General features: G+C 42.5%; 1 protein-coding gene across 1 annotated transcript in view; it reads right to left on the bottom strand.

The window, feature by feature from the left end:
- Positions 1-3,292: 3,292 nt before the first annotated feature.
- The window catches only part of AMER3 (APC membrane recruitment protein 3), a 42,827-nt gene continuing 29,653 nt past the window's right edge, over positions 3,293-16,466 (bottom strand). Inside the window, exon 3 of the mRNA XM_064516971.1 lies at positions 3,293-7,618. The gene's annotated coding sequence lies outside the window, so the exon portion shown is untranslated. The remainder of the gene's footprint in view (positions 7,619-16,466) is intronic.

The raw sequence follows: 16,466 nt of genomic DNA, 5'->3' as shown, positions 1-16,466 counted from the left end.
TATGAGCCTTGAAGTAAACAACAGGAAACCTTTCAAGAGAACGCGACCTTTTTTTAGTGTGCTGATACTTGCTGCTTGGGATTGGGTCAGCAATGTCCCAAGAACTGGAACTTGCTGTATTCTAGTACATCTGGTTCTTGTCCCAGCAAGTTTGGAGATGTGCGAAAAAGAAAAATGGCTGTTTTGAAAGTGTTAACTGAGCTCCTCTGAAAATCAAGGAAGTCCAGTTCAAGTTTCAACCAGCAGCTTGTGGTTTGGCACAAAACAGACTTTTCTAGTTCAAAGTGAGATGTAAACACCCTGCACGAGCACTGCTCTTCTTTAGGAGACGTTTGGCCACCTGCTCAAGCGTTCATTCTTGCTCCTAGCTTATTAAAAGTGCCCTGGGATTTGGTAAGGAGTGGCAGTAAATAGCATTTTGTTCTCTCCGTTTTAGACGGCTTTGAAATCTTTTCTCTGTATCCCAGGAGAAAGGGGAAAAGCGAACAGCAGGTTTTCACACATGTTGATGCTCGGGCAGGCTCATCCCATTTTACCTCAGGGCCTCCCCGCCTGCTCTGCCCCGGGCTGCACCCAGCTGACCTACCACCCGACCCACAGCACATCAAGCAGGGCCCAAGACTGATCTCCTCACAGCCTTCCAGAACAATCCCCGCCCTCCCAGACCAGTCCCCTCACGGCCTTCCAGAACAGTAGCCCACCTCCCAGACCAGTCCCCTCACGGCCTCCCAGAACAATCCCTGGCCTCCCAGACTGATCCCCTCACGGCCTCCCAGACGGATCCCCAGCCTTCCAGAACAATGCTTGGCCTTCCAGACTGATCCCTGGCCTTCCAGAACAATGCCTGGCCTTCCAGAATGATCCCCTCATGGCCTTCCAGAACAATCCCCGGCCTTCCAGAATGATCCCCTCATGGCCATCCAGAACAATCCCCGGCCTTCCAGAATGATCCCCTCATGGCCTTCCAGAACAATCCCCAGCCTTCCCAACTGATCCCCTCATGGCCTTCCAGACCGATCCCCTCACGGCCTTCCAGAACAACCCCCGGCCTTCCAGATCGATCCCCTCATGGCCTTCCAGAACAATCCCCAGCCTTCCAGAACAATCCCCGACCTTCCAGAACAATCGCCTCATGGCCTTCCAGAACAATTCTCGGCCTTCTAGAACCATCCCCCACCTTCCAGACTGATCCCCTCATGGCCTTCCAGAACAATCCTCCGCCTTCCAGACTGATCCCCCCCTCAGCCTTCCAGGACCATCCCCTGCCTCCCAGACTGATCCCCTCATGGCCTCTGAAGCTGTCCCTGACCTGCCCTGCACTCCCCATTGCCCGGCGCCCATGCCCACAGCCCCCTGAAGCCTCCCCCCTCGTCCCCCACCCCGTCCCCACAGGGTTGGGGGTGGAGCTGCTGCGCAGCAGCCGCCCTGCCACCTCCATTTTGGGGCTGCTTCCTCCCTCGAGGAACCAGCTGGAAAGGCAGCGCGGGGCCCCCTTACAGCGCTCCACCGGCACTGCCGTCTTGCCCAGGGTGGCAGTGCCGGCAGCAGGCGCAGCCCCGGGGCCGGCTGCTCACGCGGCAGGCACCTTCCCCAGGGGCCAGACTCGCTCGCGCAGGGCTCCCGGGACCACGGACACGAGCGAGGAGAACAGGTAATGGCGGTGGGCCGGCACGCGGCCCTGGTGCGGGCCCTGCTAGGGCTCCTGCCCATACCCACGCTTGGGGGAGGCGCCTGGCATGGCCCTGGTGCGTAGCAGCACACACGTTTCCTCGTGTGCTCCTTACCCGTGTAACCGCCACGCTTGCACGCCTTCCTCTGCTCCGCAAGGAGTTGAGAAAGGTGCTGTTTCTTCACGCATTGCTAACTGAATTGTGACCCTTCCTTTTGTGTTACCGTGTCTGCCATTGCCTTCCTTGTTCTTCAAGATGGTGAGGCTTGTCTGCTCCTGCCAAAGACCGCGGGTGGGGATGCAGTGCTTGCTGCCTCCTTCGATTTGGGTAGTTATCACTGCATTTCAGGTTATACCAGCCTTCAGTGTATTGGTGTTCCAGCATGGAAAGATTTCCCTACTTCTATGCCTTTTTGCAATTTTCTCCTTATTAGTGTTAATACATGTATACAATTATATTAGCATTAAGCAACTTGTTGCTTTGAAACCTCCTTGTAGATGAATGACAGATGCTTATGACTAAATCCATTTAAATACTCAACGTGAGACTACAGCTACCTTTAGGGACCTGCTTAGCGTTCTGCATACTCATTGACTTAAAATGGGAATTTTGTGGTGTTCAGCACCACAGAGAGCCAGTTCGGAGCTCCCAGGTTAGCAAAGACACTTGGAATCAGCATCTGCTGTAGATGTTCAGATGACACTTGCACAGTCTATATGTATCTGGATATAAGTGAGTCTGAAACCATGGTGAAATATGGATTGGCAATAGTTTTACGGTAGATAAACAATTTTTCTTTTAAAAAGTTCCTTTGTGACAAAAATTGAAGGGACTTACTGCATTGTACTGAAATATTTATAAAGCTAACAGAGTTGTATAGATATATTTAAAATATACCTAAAGGAAAGTAAATTGAGAAATGCAGCTTTTCAGCTTAAAAAATCTGAAGGGACTTCATCTTTCTGAAGTTTTAATACATTTGTAAATGTCCTTTGACTTAAACACTTCGCCACAATTAGAAAGACAGGGAAAATCTGTTGTGCATATACTTAGCTATAGGCTTCAAACTCCAGTCTGTGTTCCCTTGTGCCCGATTTAATTTCTTTTCCTCATTCCTTCAGACAGTTAAGACTTACAAAGACTGGACATGTACAGAGGTGCCTGGAAATTAGTACTTTCTCCAAGGAGCATGTTATAAAAGGTAAGGATGAGCTTTTGTTAGATCAGGACTAATTCCTCAGATTGGCCCAGAATTCCTTTCCTCTTAAAGACAGGCCTTCTCAAAGCAGTAAATGCCTGAGTTTAGAAACTAATCCACTTTCCAAATAACATACAGCTGATAATCTACTAGCTTCCTTGGGATAAGATTGGAGTAAGTAGTATCCTGATCTCAGTTACCCAGTGCTGGCTGACTGGTATGTCATGTCCTTTTACACAAAGGAGAAGTAGAGAAATACTGCCTCTGCAAGCCTCAGATATTGGCTGGGGATTTAAAAATATGTATAAAGCCTTCATAAACAGTGGTTTTTTGATGAATACTGAATTTGCAGTGCCAGAAAATAGTGAATCATTAATGGCATGTAAAATAATAAAATGGTGTTGAGAACAGACCAAACATAACATAGAATCCAAATGACTTTAATATGCAATGTAGAATATGGTAACTAAAATATAATACATAAAGCATATATACATCAGATATGACTTATATGAAAAATAGTTAACAAAATATGTTAAACATAGCATATAAATGCATGTATCTTAATTACATAAATCATATGTACTGAAAATTTTGTTAATCTGCTACTCAGATTTTTAAACAGTACATGGTTCAGATTTCCTCCCCATTCTTGAACTCAGTAAGATTGCAAGAGCCCTCTTTTTAGGTGCATATACATGCACACTGAGTATGTATATTTTCCCCTCCAAAAGTACCACTGGTCTGTTTCCCTTTCATTAAGTAGAAATTGGAATATGTAACATTTTTTCTCTTTTAAATATCCTTCAGTTTAACTGCAGCTTTACTGTGCTTCCTGTGCATTTGCTGCAAAGCATGAGTATTTACAATATCTTGCCACCAAACACTCTGACCTACTCAGAACAATGAAGCACTGTACATGAAGCAAAATATTACTCTATGACTTTTGCTAAGTTCATATCAATTGTATTTGAGTGGAATGCCGAAAGCCCATTTTAATACTCTGCTCTTAGAAGGAACACTTGCCTGACAGTGTATATATGTCTGATATTTCTGCCTACATTTTTTCCTGCCATTTTTATTAGTATTGGATTAATTACACTCCAGTTATGTAAGGTGGTGAGCGCTTTCTCCGTTTGCAGCAGCAAGTGGGGTTTTATTAAGTGTACTCAGGTACCTGATGCTTCATACTTGAAGTTTCAGTCTATGTGCTGGGAGTTCCCAAAACACCTCTGAGATTCTGGTGAATTCTACATTAAAAGAAGGAATGTCAGGGCTTGATGTCCTTAGCAGACAACAGCTTTTTTAAAATAATCCTTTTCAGAACATTTTTGTGTTCACACTGTAGTGAACCATGAGAGGGGAAATTTTTCTTTTCCTCTTTGGAAGTTGTCTTTAGCACATAAGGTGTTGTTCTTTATTTTAATCATTATTCTGATCTTATATATGCACACAGCTTGTCACTGCTTCCATCTTGCAAAAGCAGGACAAGAAGTATATTATCCGTTTCATAGAAACTGATCTGAAATTTCATAGCCACAAAAATCTATGCAGAGATTTTCATCATTTATCTTAATTTTCTGTGTACATATTATCCATTTAAAAGTTTAAAAGCCATCGAACACCAGAGGGAAGTGATAATACGTTATGCTGAAAGCAAGCCGTAGGAACTTGTTCTCACAGCTACACACCATGTATGAAATGAGCTTTCACATTAGATGGGTTAATTTCACCAGCGCAGCTTCCTTTCCTAACTGAGGAAACACTGCTCATGAAATATAATGAATTTAAAGATCCTCCCCTGAACCGGTTTGCAGCCAGACCTGGTAAGCACCTGATTCATTCTGACCTTGAGAAGGTAGATTTTCCTTTAGCTGTTCAAGTGAAGAATGATTCAGCCCTGAAGATTTTTGAGCTTCCCCCAACATTGCACTGGCATTCATGCAACTCCATAGGGAGAACTAGAATAGACTACCCACAGGCATTTTTTCCGTGGTGTGTAATACAGATCCCCAGTTGTTCTTTTGGCAGCATGGGTTGAACCCAGGACCTCTGAATCTCAGAGCACGCTTACTGCTAGAATTGAATGCATCCATAAGCTCAAATGCTGCAGGTGGCTCGTAAATCTGTCTCTTCCCGAGAGAGCAGAGTGTGCATGTGAAACTGGGGGACACGTATGTTAATGCAGGACCTACATAAGAAGAGTAAAAGTTCAACTTCCCTGCCTGCACTGGTTCCCTGTGACTTGTATCACAAGGGCACTGCTGGCCTGGCAGAGACAGTGCTGCTGAGTTCAGCTTTAAGGTCAGTGAGGAGAGCAGAAGGAAAGCCCTGCAGAGGGGAAGCTATTTGCACTGGGCAGGAAGGGCAGAGAAAAGATCGGGGTACTTTTAATGTAAGCAGTGGCAGGAGCTGAGTATATCTGACAGATGAATAGGACTTACAGGGAGAAAAGCAACAGAAAGGGAAAGAAGACACCAATTAAAAAGATAAGTAATGTCAGACAAATCATTTGTTGCTCTGTGCCTCTATAAAACAGCAAAAGCAATACTGTCTCCTTTGGAAAGCAGTGTGAGAGTTGTAGAGGAACTGTACAGTGTAGGAGCAAAGTGACTTTTCTCCTTCTGTTGCCTTTCTTTTTTTCCATGCTGTTGATTTCTCAGCCTGAAATCCAGGGAAGAGATGTGCAGTGCGTTACTGGGTCAAATTCTGCCTCTGTGCTCTCTTGAGGCTCTGTGCCTCAGCTGCTATTATTACAAAGAGAGTTGAGTGAAGATGGTGAAGAGGCTAAATGTAGTAATCCCAAAGGGAAAGGGATCACTTGTGTGAGGAACAACTAGTTTTTGTACAGCCTCTTTTTGTTACTGGAATGTAAAACCCTATATTTATTATTATTTTATTAGCCCAAAATGTGTCTCTTAGTGTTTTAGGAAAGAATGCCTGTATGATGAACTGCTTGGAATTTCAAGCTTTCATATTCTAAATGGCAATTCTGAACAGTCCTCAGAGGCTTATTTTTGTGCCATGGAAGAAGGCCCTGGGCATCTCTAATCTATAGTTTAGGGAGATACTCCGGTAAATAGACTGTATTCTGGAATGTGACTTGTTTTGGCAGTCTTGGAGCACTGGAGAGAGACCCTCTTTTATAGGCAATTGTAGAGTAATATCGAAGTGCATATAATATCTAGTGTATGTGATTTCATTTTACAGCATCCTAGTCTTGATGCATTATGTTTTTTTTCAATAACTCCAAATTTGCAAAATGTAGACATCAGTCAAGTAGTCTGGTTATATATTCTTACCATTCTGAATTATTTAGGGGAGAAGTCATCCAACTTTAGACATCAAAAAGTTAGGCATCTAATGTAAGGCTTTTGTCTAGGAGCCTTCTGTTGTCAATAGAGAGAGTATTTTTGTGAAGTGATTCATCAACCTCTGCAGTTATTTGTCATCTTCTGTTGACTACAGGCAAGGTGTGGACAGTTATCTAGATGCCTAAGCCAAATAAGATTAATTCCTCCACCCTACCTAAGTGAATTTTAGGAGTAAGTGGGAGCTGAGGATGCCTTCTTCTGTATCAAGGTGTGTACTCACTGTCGAGTTAGGAAGGAATTATTTTTCCTTGCTTCATTCCCCAACCTTGTAGGTCCTTCTTCCACTTTGCCCTGAAACAGCATGTGATAAATACTGTCTGAGGCAGGATACAAGAACAGGAGATTGTTACAATCTCTTCAAACATACTAAGGCCAGATGGGACCATTTGATGATTTGGGGCAGAATTTTGATTTACCTCCGGAGTTTTAAACAGTCAAGACCAGATCAGAGTTGGTTTGAAAATAATGACTGTTCTGTAAAATCGATTCTAAACGCTCCTTTATAAAAAATGAAAATTGGGTTACCTGCTATTTTGAGACTAGATTCTAAAATAGAAAATAAGATCTATATTAGATTATGCACAGCCACTGTCTGGGATAAAAGCAATATGTTTTCTCTCCTTTAAAACAGAATCAAATAACATCTTTTTGAAAGCAGTTTTCAAGTACACCTCTCTATCCTATTCACCATTTCTGCTACATGATAAATACATGTCTTTGGACAATATAGGGCATAATATATTATGCTTCCTTATATTTTTATTTGCATATTTACAAAATTCTTTTCCTCAGGCAGTAAATCTTGCCATACCAATGCAACCTGTACTCTAGAGTCTTGTTGCTTTAAGATGATTAAACAGTTGCAATAAAATATATAAAGCATTTCTGTAAAATTCAAGAAAAATTAATGCAATTGAAAAGAATTTTACCTCCTCAAAATGACTGTCCAAGTGAGTGCTTATTCTGCACATACCTGTGTTTTAAAAATACAGTGGCATTTTCGGCTGTCAGGTGGCACAATATGACAGAAATATGCTATCTCTTTTTGTTAAACCTTCTTGTCATGGCACAACTTTCTTATTGAATCTTATTCAAAAAAAATCTTATTGAAAAAAATATTTTTTTAGAAAAAAGAATGTTAGTTACGACTAGTCTGCAAACAGGGTTTCAAGAGTGTGAAGTTGTCATGATCTCTAAATCTTATTAGTCAGTTAGACAGACTAGCATGATTTTCCACTGTGACACCTCTGGCAGGGTCTCTAGAGGGAAATCCTTGTTGAGTCTGGCATCGATGTAACATTGTGGCAGTATGTCATGCTGTAGAACATAAGAGGGGGCAGCATCCATATCTACAAGTGGATTCTTCGGTGTTGCACCTGCAATATAAGCAGAAATATCCTAAGTGTCCACACATCTTTTTATTCAACAATATATTGTTGAAAGAATGAGTGAAGGAGAATAGCTAATTACAGGAATAAAAACAGGCTACCACCAGAGTGCAACTGGGGCCAAATTAGCAATGTCATAAGAATTTCTGGTTTTGTTGATTCAAAATGCAAATAGTGTTTCAGTCACAGAATACTGTAGTGCTCAGCCCTTTCTGTGACTCTCGTAAATCTGTGACACTAGAATTGAGCAAATAGGTACAGGAGGATCCATCTGTTTCTCTCTACGGTTATTCATGTGTCACCTTGCAGGAGGCCAGGACAGGCCTCTCAGAGTCCTTTGCCAGGGCTCACCGAAGTGGCTTGCTTTGTGGGTTGGAAACCACTGATTTATAGAAGCCCAGGATTAGATTTTGTATCAGATGATAGAAGAAAGAATATGCCCACTCTTCATACAGACATCTCTTGTGAAGGAACAGCTGTAGGTATTCATGAAAAGTAATACCAAATTAGCCAGGGTGGACCTCTCTGGTGTATTGAGACTTAATAGCTTGTTTGAGTATGAGCTCTTGTAGATGTCATTCAGAGTATGGCTATTTCTGCACTCTAATTCCTTCACACCAGCTGCCAATATCTCCCTATTGCAAGGAGGAGGCAACAAAAAGGTAACTGGGCAGGCAGAGGAGTGCAGTGTGCCTGATGAACAGAGGGGTACAGCGTAGGGAATTCCTGTGAGGGGACTCGTTCACCAGAGTCACCACTATACCAGCAGGATCTCATTCTTAGCATGTTCTCAGTGCGAGCTCTTAAGTAAAAACTACCTTTATTTATATTTCAGCTCATATGAATGGAAGACACTTCCTTACACCCTCAAGGCTAAAGTGGTTATTCTTACTCAGCGACTCATGCTTATGGTCCACCACACACAACCAGCCTGTCTGATTTCTTAGGCAGCAGCATAAATGGCTAATGTGTGCCCCCGTTCAGAGTGGCTAGGAATAGCTACATTCCTGGCTGTTCCCCTGACCCAGGCATGCTTCCCAAGCAGGGAGGAGGCTTAATCCTTTGAGAAACCCGAACACAAATACCGCTGCAGTATTTAAGCAGCCAGTACAGGAATTTGTGATATTCATAAGCTTACTGCGGTTTATTATCCTTAATCTGGAGACTGTTTTTCCATGCACTAAAAGTGAGCAATGAACCAATTTGCCCCACGTAGCACTGTGCAGTACAGCCTGGAAACTGTTAGTGTTGCCAGTTCATGATGGTGTGATACAGGATTCCCTCAGGGAGGCGAATCAGCAGGACTGCCAGTGGAGCTCTGACACCTAGTGGCTGATCTTTCATTTTTCAGACCCTAAATACATAATCTTGCTGTGTCTCTGGAATAGTAGCCTCAGGCAGCAGGTCCTTGCTGCAATATTTTTGCATGATAGATGTGTTACTGTGGCTGGGCTTTGTGTGCCAAGATTGATGAAGCCAGGTTCACTGCAGTGAAGAATTTATCAGGTAGACTCACAACTTCAAGCATTCCTAAGATTGTTGCTCACAAGTGCAGTTTCTTTGCCATACTCCAGCCATCCACGTTGCTTGCTAATGATGAGAGTTTTGGCACATGAAAATCTCCACATTACCTGAATGCTGGCAGTGCCCAGAAAACCAAAGAGGTTAACATGTGCCTGGAAAACTGATCTGAAAAGCTGCTAAGTGTGAGGGCTTTCCAGCTGTTTGGATTTTTTTATATTTGAATGTACTCTGCTGGGCTCCCAGTGTGTGTCCTGTCTTCAGAGAGGCGTGTCTGTCAGCTTGTAAAGTAGAGTGGTTTGCAGATCTCTAAAGCCTCATCTGCTGTAAAAAAAATCTCACCAGTCCTGTTGCCTCTACGAGGTAAGTATCATTTCCATTTTACAGTGAGGTAAGCAACAGACTCAAGGTGGTGAAGTATTTATTCAAAGTATTACAGGTCTGTGTCAGAGTTAGGATGCAGAAGTTCTCAATGTGTGTTCCCTGCTCTGAGCCCTGGGGTGTGCTTCTTTCTCCTTGACAGCGCAGAAGACAGGGACAGAAGAAGATAGAAAGCCTCTGGTAGCAATTGTGAGAAATGTCCACCATGCAGATCTCCCCTGGTGATCTGCATTGTTATGAACTCAAAATGCAGCTTGTGATCACTGAAAAATCCTATAACACCTGTGAGCATCTTGGCCTTGAAAAGACTACAGGAAGGATTTTGATATTTCAGCACATCCAGTGTTTGTGTCCTGTTTGTAATGTATCACCTGGCATGGGCTGGCTTGTACGCTATTATGGACTCAGAAAGTTTAAGCTGGAGGGACTTTAATGCTAAAGTGTTACTTAGGCAGTTAACTCATTTGGTGGAGCAGTGTGTTGTCAGCTGGTGAGCACAAGGTGGCACAGCAGAGCAGGAATACCAGTCAGGTGAACGGAGCAGACTGCAGCAGGGCAGTAGATCTGGTGCTGGCCTTTCAGGTGCAAACAGTGTGCCTGGCAGTGCAGGAGGCGTCTCTAGTCTGTAATTTCTGAGATCACCTGTCATCATCATTACAGATTGGTCCAGTTCCCTGGCAGAGTGTCTTACTTTTTAATATTTCCTGGGTGGCTTATTTCATTTGCAGATTCCCTAGAATTTATGAGTATCATCTCAGCCTTTACTGACATTAATTAATCAGTTCCTTCTAGTAACTCTCCCTTTGTGACTCAGTTTTGGTGATATCTCAGCTGTACCTGCCAACTAAAACTGTGGGACAGTCTCACAGATGTCCAAACTCTCAGTTCCTTTCTTACACAAGCACATTTGAAGATCTTTTGTTTGTGATGTGACTTTTTCTTTTATCAGTTGAATTTCTAAGCCTCACTGTAAATTCTTTGAATTTTGTGATTATTTTTCTTTTTGAACCTTATTCTTTTTGAATCTTACCTTACTTTTTCCACATGTTATCTAAGAAATACATCTGTAATCTTTTGTTCACTGCAGCAGAATACTGGCCCTTTAAGGCCCAAAGGGATGCTGTGCAAGATCAGTTCCTCATGTGCCTAAGGCAATTTGTTTAAAAATACTTGATGTAGCCTTTGCTAGGGAGAAGAGTGTCTTGGGAGCTGCTAATGTCAGGGACAAGCTAAAATGTAGAAAACTCAGGCCACTGATCCCTTAAGGGCCTGGGATGAAGAATCTTGTAGCAGGGCAATATAAGGTCTCGCTTTATCTTGTCTGGGACAAAGGTATGTCTGTGTTAGAAGCCTCAGAATTCAGGGTGATTAAATGAGTGAACCATGTATCCTGGCAAATATTGGGCTAATGTGGACTCCCAAGCTAGCAGAAGAGGCTGCTGGTTGCAGTTGAAGGGGAACAGGAGAGGGAGATTCTAAATCATGGAAGTCAGGACTGGAAAACTAATGGCAGCACTAATAAAGAGACTGATAAAGACCCTAACCTCGTCCCCCTAAAAAAGCTGATGAACTTAATTTAAATAGATGCTGGGGAAAGGAAATTGAGGCAGGCTTTTTGTAGGAGTTGTTTCTACCATGACAGAATGCCTTGAAGCATTCTTTGTCTACCCTGGTCATTTGAATTGCTGTAACCTTGATGCCAAGGTTGTTTAATAGCTCTGCTTTAGCATTATCAGGCAGAGCTAATTGCACCAGCTGGTTATGTAAATTAGAAGTTAGCTGGGAGTCTCTTGATAGAATTATTTTCAGATAGGGAATACATTGCTTTTCGGAAGTTTAAATTTTGGGGGGGGAAATTCAGTTCTTTTGGAAAAAAAATCCTTCCAGGAAAACAGGAAAAATGACTCCCTGCATAAAGGCCCTGCCAGTTAATAGTGCAGAACTGGTTGTAGCGAGCAGGCACAAAACAAATGGACAGTCTGTCTTAATGATGTGCAGTGGAGTTATTCAGAAACTCTCTTTCCGTGAAAAATAATTTATTAAAAAATTGTAATAAATAATTAGCAGATTTTTTAAAATAAAAAATACTTTGCAGGAAGGGCTTTCATTTCCCACTGAGTCACCTCAGTTTCTCAGGGCATGTATCATTTCTGAATAGTCTGAATAGTGCCATGAGCAACTATGCACACTAAGAAAAAAGTACCATGATTTCTATTCAGAAGCACATTTTGTAGAAAACTTTTAGTATTACTGGCAATACTAGGTTGGATTTCAGTCCTGCTAAAGACTGACCACCGACAAGGAAAGGGTTTGCAGCTATGCCAGTGCCCCGTGAGTTAAGAGGAACTCTGCATAAGGCCTTAGGCATCTTCATCATGTAAACCAGTCTTTCATGTAATATTTTGACTCTGAACACTATGTATTTTTGCTTGCTTGCAGACCTCAAATTTTCAGCCTGAGTCAGAATCATCTTTGGACAGGGAAGAAGTACAGTGCAGGCACTACTTCCTGTTCTTCTCCAGCATCTATATGCCACTCCAGAGGTACTCAGAAACCAAAGCACTGTTTTGTAGGTAGAACAGAAGTTCCCTCATTGCTCAAGGCCCAGGACTGTACTACATATTTTGCCACCGTGCAGTTATGCACAGATCAGCACGGCAAGGTTTGACCTGACAAACAGCAATGTTGCCAGAAGCCACCTGTATAAAAAAGCGTACTTTTCATTCCTAGGGAAACAAGAAGCTATACTCTAAATACTGGTTTTGCTGCTATAAGCCACATCTGCACAGGAAATGCTGTGCCAGCGTAATAGTATAATGCATAATATCTATGCTGACAAAGCACTCCCAGGGCAGACCTCTCCTAACCTACTAACCCCTTCTTTCTCCAAGCTACACAACAAAAAAGGCACAGAAATTAAAGCCAGGCAGAGCCTCTTCAACTATTTCTTGTAGCAGTGACATAGTCATGTAGTAGTAATATAGTCTGGTTGTTCTGCTGGGGATCAGCTCAGTGTGTGTCCATCTCCATAATTCAGTGACAAACTGCAAATGTTAGGCAGCCACTTCTCCCTGTGTTCCTTAGCTGCATCACGTGACTTCACCTGAGACCAGTATTTTTCACTACCTGCATGACTATATTCCTTCTGTTTTTTTTTTTTTTTCTTCAGCAGACCCATCCTAACAAATTTCAGCATGGAAGATGAGTTAGTGAAAGTATTTCATGAGCATGTGAACAAATGGGATTACAATGTCATAATACAGCTGATATACTATATAGACATTTCTCTTTTTTTAATCGTAAATGACTTAAATGGCATCCTTTCAAAACTTACCCCTGGGAGAGAGCATGTCTGAACCTGTGATTTTTCTGTTCTTTCATAGGTAGCCAACTGTCCCTGTAAGTCAAAATATCTTATCACCGTGTGCTTAGTGCATATGATTACATGGGCAGGGTCAGGCTGTCCGAATTTGTGCCTGTAATCTCTGGTTCCAAACAAAGATTGCAGATTTGCTGCCAGGTTTGCAGCTCATTTCCATCCTCATTGTCTGCTTCACAGCTCAAGTTCAACCTCTGAGTCAAGGTCACAGTCTAGAAATCAATTTTCAGTACTTCCATCACACTTTCCTCAACCTGATTTCTTTTCTTATCTCTCTTTATGAAAGAGCTGCCTGCACAGACCTGTCTGATGCATGAGACAAATTCTCATGCGCAAAATCTTTGCCAAGTAGGAGGCCTAGAATAAAATGGTCTGTAAATAATCTCTTCCCCTAGCTATTATAAGCCTTTCAGCTTATTTATATTGGATACTTACTTGAATCTTGCCAATGCTGCATTTTGCTGCTGTTGGTAATAAAGGCAGTACTCTCCCAAATTCGTCTGTTTTTCAAGAAGATATCTTCTACGGGCAGTTAGAGTTGCATCTGGCTCATTGATTGCTAAGTACAAGCTGGCTGTGTCTGCAGAGCACAGTCAGCTTGGATCACACTGAATCTTGCATCATTTTTGTGTTGCAGTCTGTGATGTTTACTGACTTGCTAAAGTTAGGGTCGGCTAACAAGACCCTAGCAATCATTTGTAGGTACTGAACTGGTTTGTCTGTTTGCAGTTAACTTTCTTGAGCCAGCTCCTTTCCTTCTGCTGGTTATAGCCCACTATCCTGCCAGTCATTGCACTGCCGTCTTCAATTCAGATGTTCCCTCTGGCCTCACATCCATGCTGTATCTACATTAGATCTATTTTTGTGGATAAAATCCTTTTATCCATATGACTAAACTTTCATTTCATGCTCTGTCCATTTTACTTCCCATGTACTAACATTTTCCTTTCTTCTGGCCTTGATAAGCACAGTCTTGCCTGTTCATATCCACTCAGGATGTTGTCACAAAGATGGGATTCTTCTATTTGGCTCTGCTAACCTGGATATCTGGCACTTTGCATACTTTCCCTGTTTTCTCTTACTCTGTAACATCCAACATTAGCTTTGTTCTCCCTTCCAAGGCTTGTCAAGGCCAGTCGCTATCCTGTCAGTTGTGTCCTAGTCTACCTAGGTGTTGGTTCCTGTTTATGAATAGCCAGCAATGCCAGTCCGCATTGCCTCGTTGTTACATTTCCCAAGTAGTAATTTAATGGTTTTTTTTTTTCTGTGTGGCTTGTTGTGTTTGGAAGTCCTTCCTTAAAAGTATGATAGCACTTGATGATGCTTCAGTTTCTATTGGACTGACAGGTATTACCTCATTGTTTCCTTGTACTCTACCATCTGTCTGTATCCATCTGTGGGTGTTTGCTTTATATTATCATTTCTAGACTGTAAGCTCTTCGAGGCACAGACCCCAAAGTTGGTCTTCATTTATACCACGCTTAACATCAGGGCAGAGGGAGAATAAAGGGCAAAAAGTTGGACATCTGGGTCTGGAGTATGCGGGCATGGCTCTAATTGATTTTGCAGAACTAAATTTGAAATTGAATCTTTGTCGAATGTTCTCTCTGGCCAGCTAAACTTGATGTTAATAGTTTACAAAGTCCTGCTCATTTTTACCTCTAAAGTGTACTTATAAGGCCAATTGTTGTGATACTTTTCTTGGTAGCAAACGGCCATCATATAGACCTAAATAGGCTTTTGTTAAGCATTTCTGGAATAAATTATAGGTATGGAAATCTACATGAAGCAGTGATGTGGCACCCAGAGGAACCAGTCTAATTTCCCATCTGGAACAAGTCCAGATTTAAAATGAATGCTTCCATTCTCAGGAACAAATTAATTTCACTTTCTCTTACTGAAGAAGATCAGATTGCAAGAAATAAAGCTAGAGAAAAACTGCCAATTGTTTTGTATAGTTTCGGTGGTTGCCTTTTGAGCCATGATGAAATAAGGTAAATCCTTCACTTCTGTCATAAAGTGTTGGGGCGTGCTGAATTTTCAAAGAGGCAAAAGTAAAGTGGAACCATTTCAGATTCAGAACTTTTGCAGCTACGTTGTAGGCCCTTCAGCAGAGGAATGAGCCTGCCCAGGGCAAGCCCTTATACTAGAGGAGAAATGTTTTATTCCGGGAACTAACAGGAAGGGTTCTGTCTCTGTACCAGGTCCTCTCTGTCCCAGAGAATGGGAAGGCTTGCAAAAATAGTAACTCCTGGATGCTAGGCCTGCATGAGCTGCCTCATGGGAAAGGTCTGAGAGCTTGAGCAGGCCTCTGTGGTGTCAACTCATCAGAGGAGGTTTTTGTGCCCCCCATGAGAGGAGATTTTGCCTGTCTGAGCTCTGAGGTTGTGGAACCCTTACAAGGAGTCCTCGTGATATGCTAATCTTTTCCACAGAAAACAACTACAGTATTAAAGAAAATCAGGCTCTCAGAGGGGATTATTAGCAGATGAAAATGCCTAGCTAACAAAGTTCTTGTTTTCCTTGCTAGTATCTGATTTGCATATTACAGGAAATGTAGACTGAGGAAACTGTCTATACCTCTGGGGCTTTAAAAACTATTTTGTTATTTAAAGAGCAACTCTTTAAGGATGCCACTCAGGAAGTGAAGCTAAAGAGACCAGGCAGACTTGTTAGATGCTGAGACCTGGTCCAGGCAGTCCAGGTTTCACATTGTTTGCCAGGTATCCAAATGACAGTACCATCTAAGCCAGTAAAAGCCTGGCTATGAGGGAAAAAGAATAAGTGCTGGGTCTGGAAGAAGACAGGATAATTAACTCTATTTGCCTGTGTCACCATCCTTCCCCTATGGCAGTAGGTGGCACAGCCAAAGGCTGCAGTGAGTAGAGAGGAGGAAGGTGTATGGGCTGTAATTTGCCCTTGCAACAGATGCATCACCCTCATCAGATCCTTGAGCTTGGTCTACAGTGCACTGGAGAAAGCACCCGTCCCGGCATCTGGAGTTGAATCCAGATAGACCTAGCAACAGTACCCATCAGAGAGGCTGAATTAGGACGTGTACTCCATTTCACTGTCTGACAAATCCGGCTGACGTGTGTTTGGCAGTTCACTGGGAGTGAGGAGAGTTTCTGTTCTTTTCCAGCTGGGACTGTTAGGGCAGCATTGCTAATTTAGCTTCTCTGGACTTTATCTTTCTAGCCTTCTGCAAAGTCAGGCATTGAGGACCCTACCGTGCAGTTTTCCTTTCCAGCTTTGCAGTCTAATTTGTTTTGTTGGCAATGGGAATATTTTCTTCAGTTGACCTTCCCACACCTTGTAACTGTGTTTTTAACCACAGTTCACACATTTGACCTCATAACAGACAGCCTAAGCATTAAAAATGTATGAGGCACTGGTATGAGGGACAAGCGAATGGCTGCATTAGCACTAAAGCTGTGGTGGGCTTGAATTATTGATAGAAAGGGTGATTTTTACTTTCCTTTTAGCTATTGAATAATAGATTAAAAGCTGCACAGTAAGATTATTTTCATTACTCACATAAATGACTTGTTCAGT

This window comes from Dromaius novaehollandiae, chromosome 9, assembly GCF_036370855.1.
Source record: "Dromaius novaehollandiae isolate bDroNov1 chromosome 9, bDroNov1.hap1, whole genome shotgun sequence".
NCBI classification, from domain to species: Eukaryota; Metazoa; Chordata; class Aves; order Casuariiformes; family Dromaiidae; genus Dromaius; species Dromaius novaehollandiae.
The sequence above is the reverse complement of the archived record's forward strand: the minus strand, read 5'-3'. Positions and strand labels throughout refer to the sequence as shown.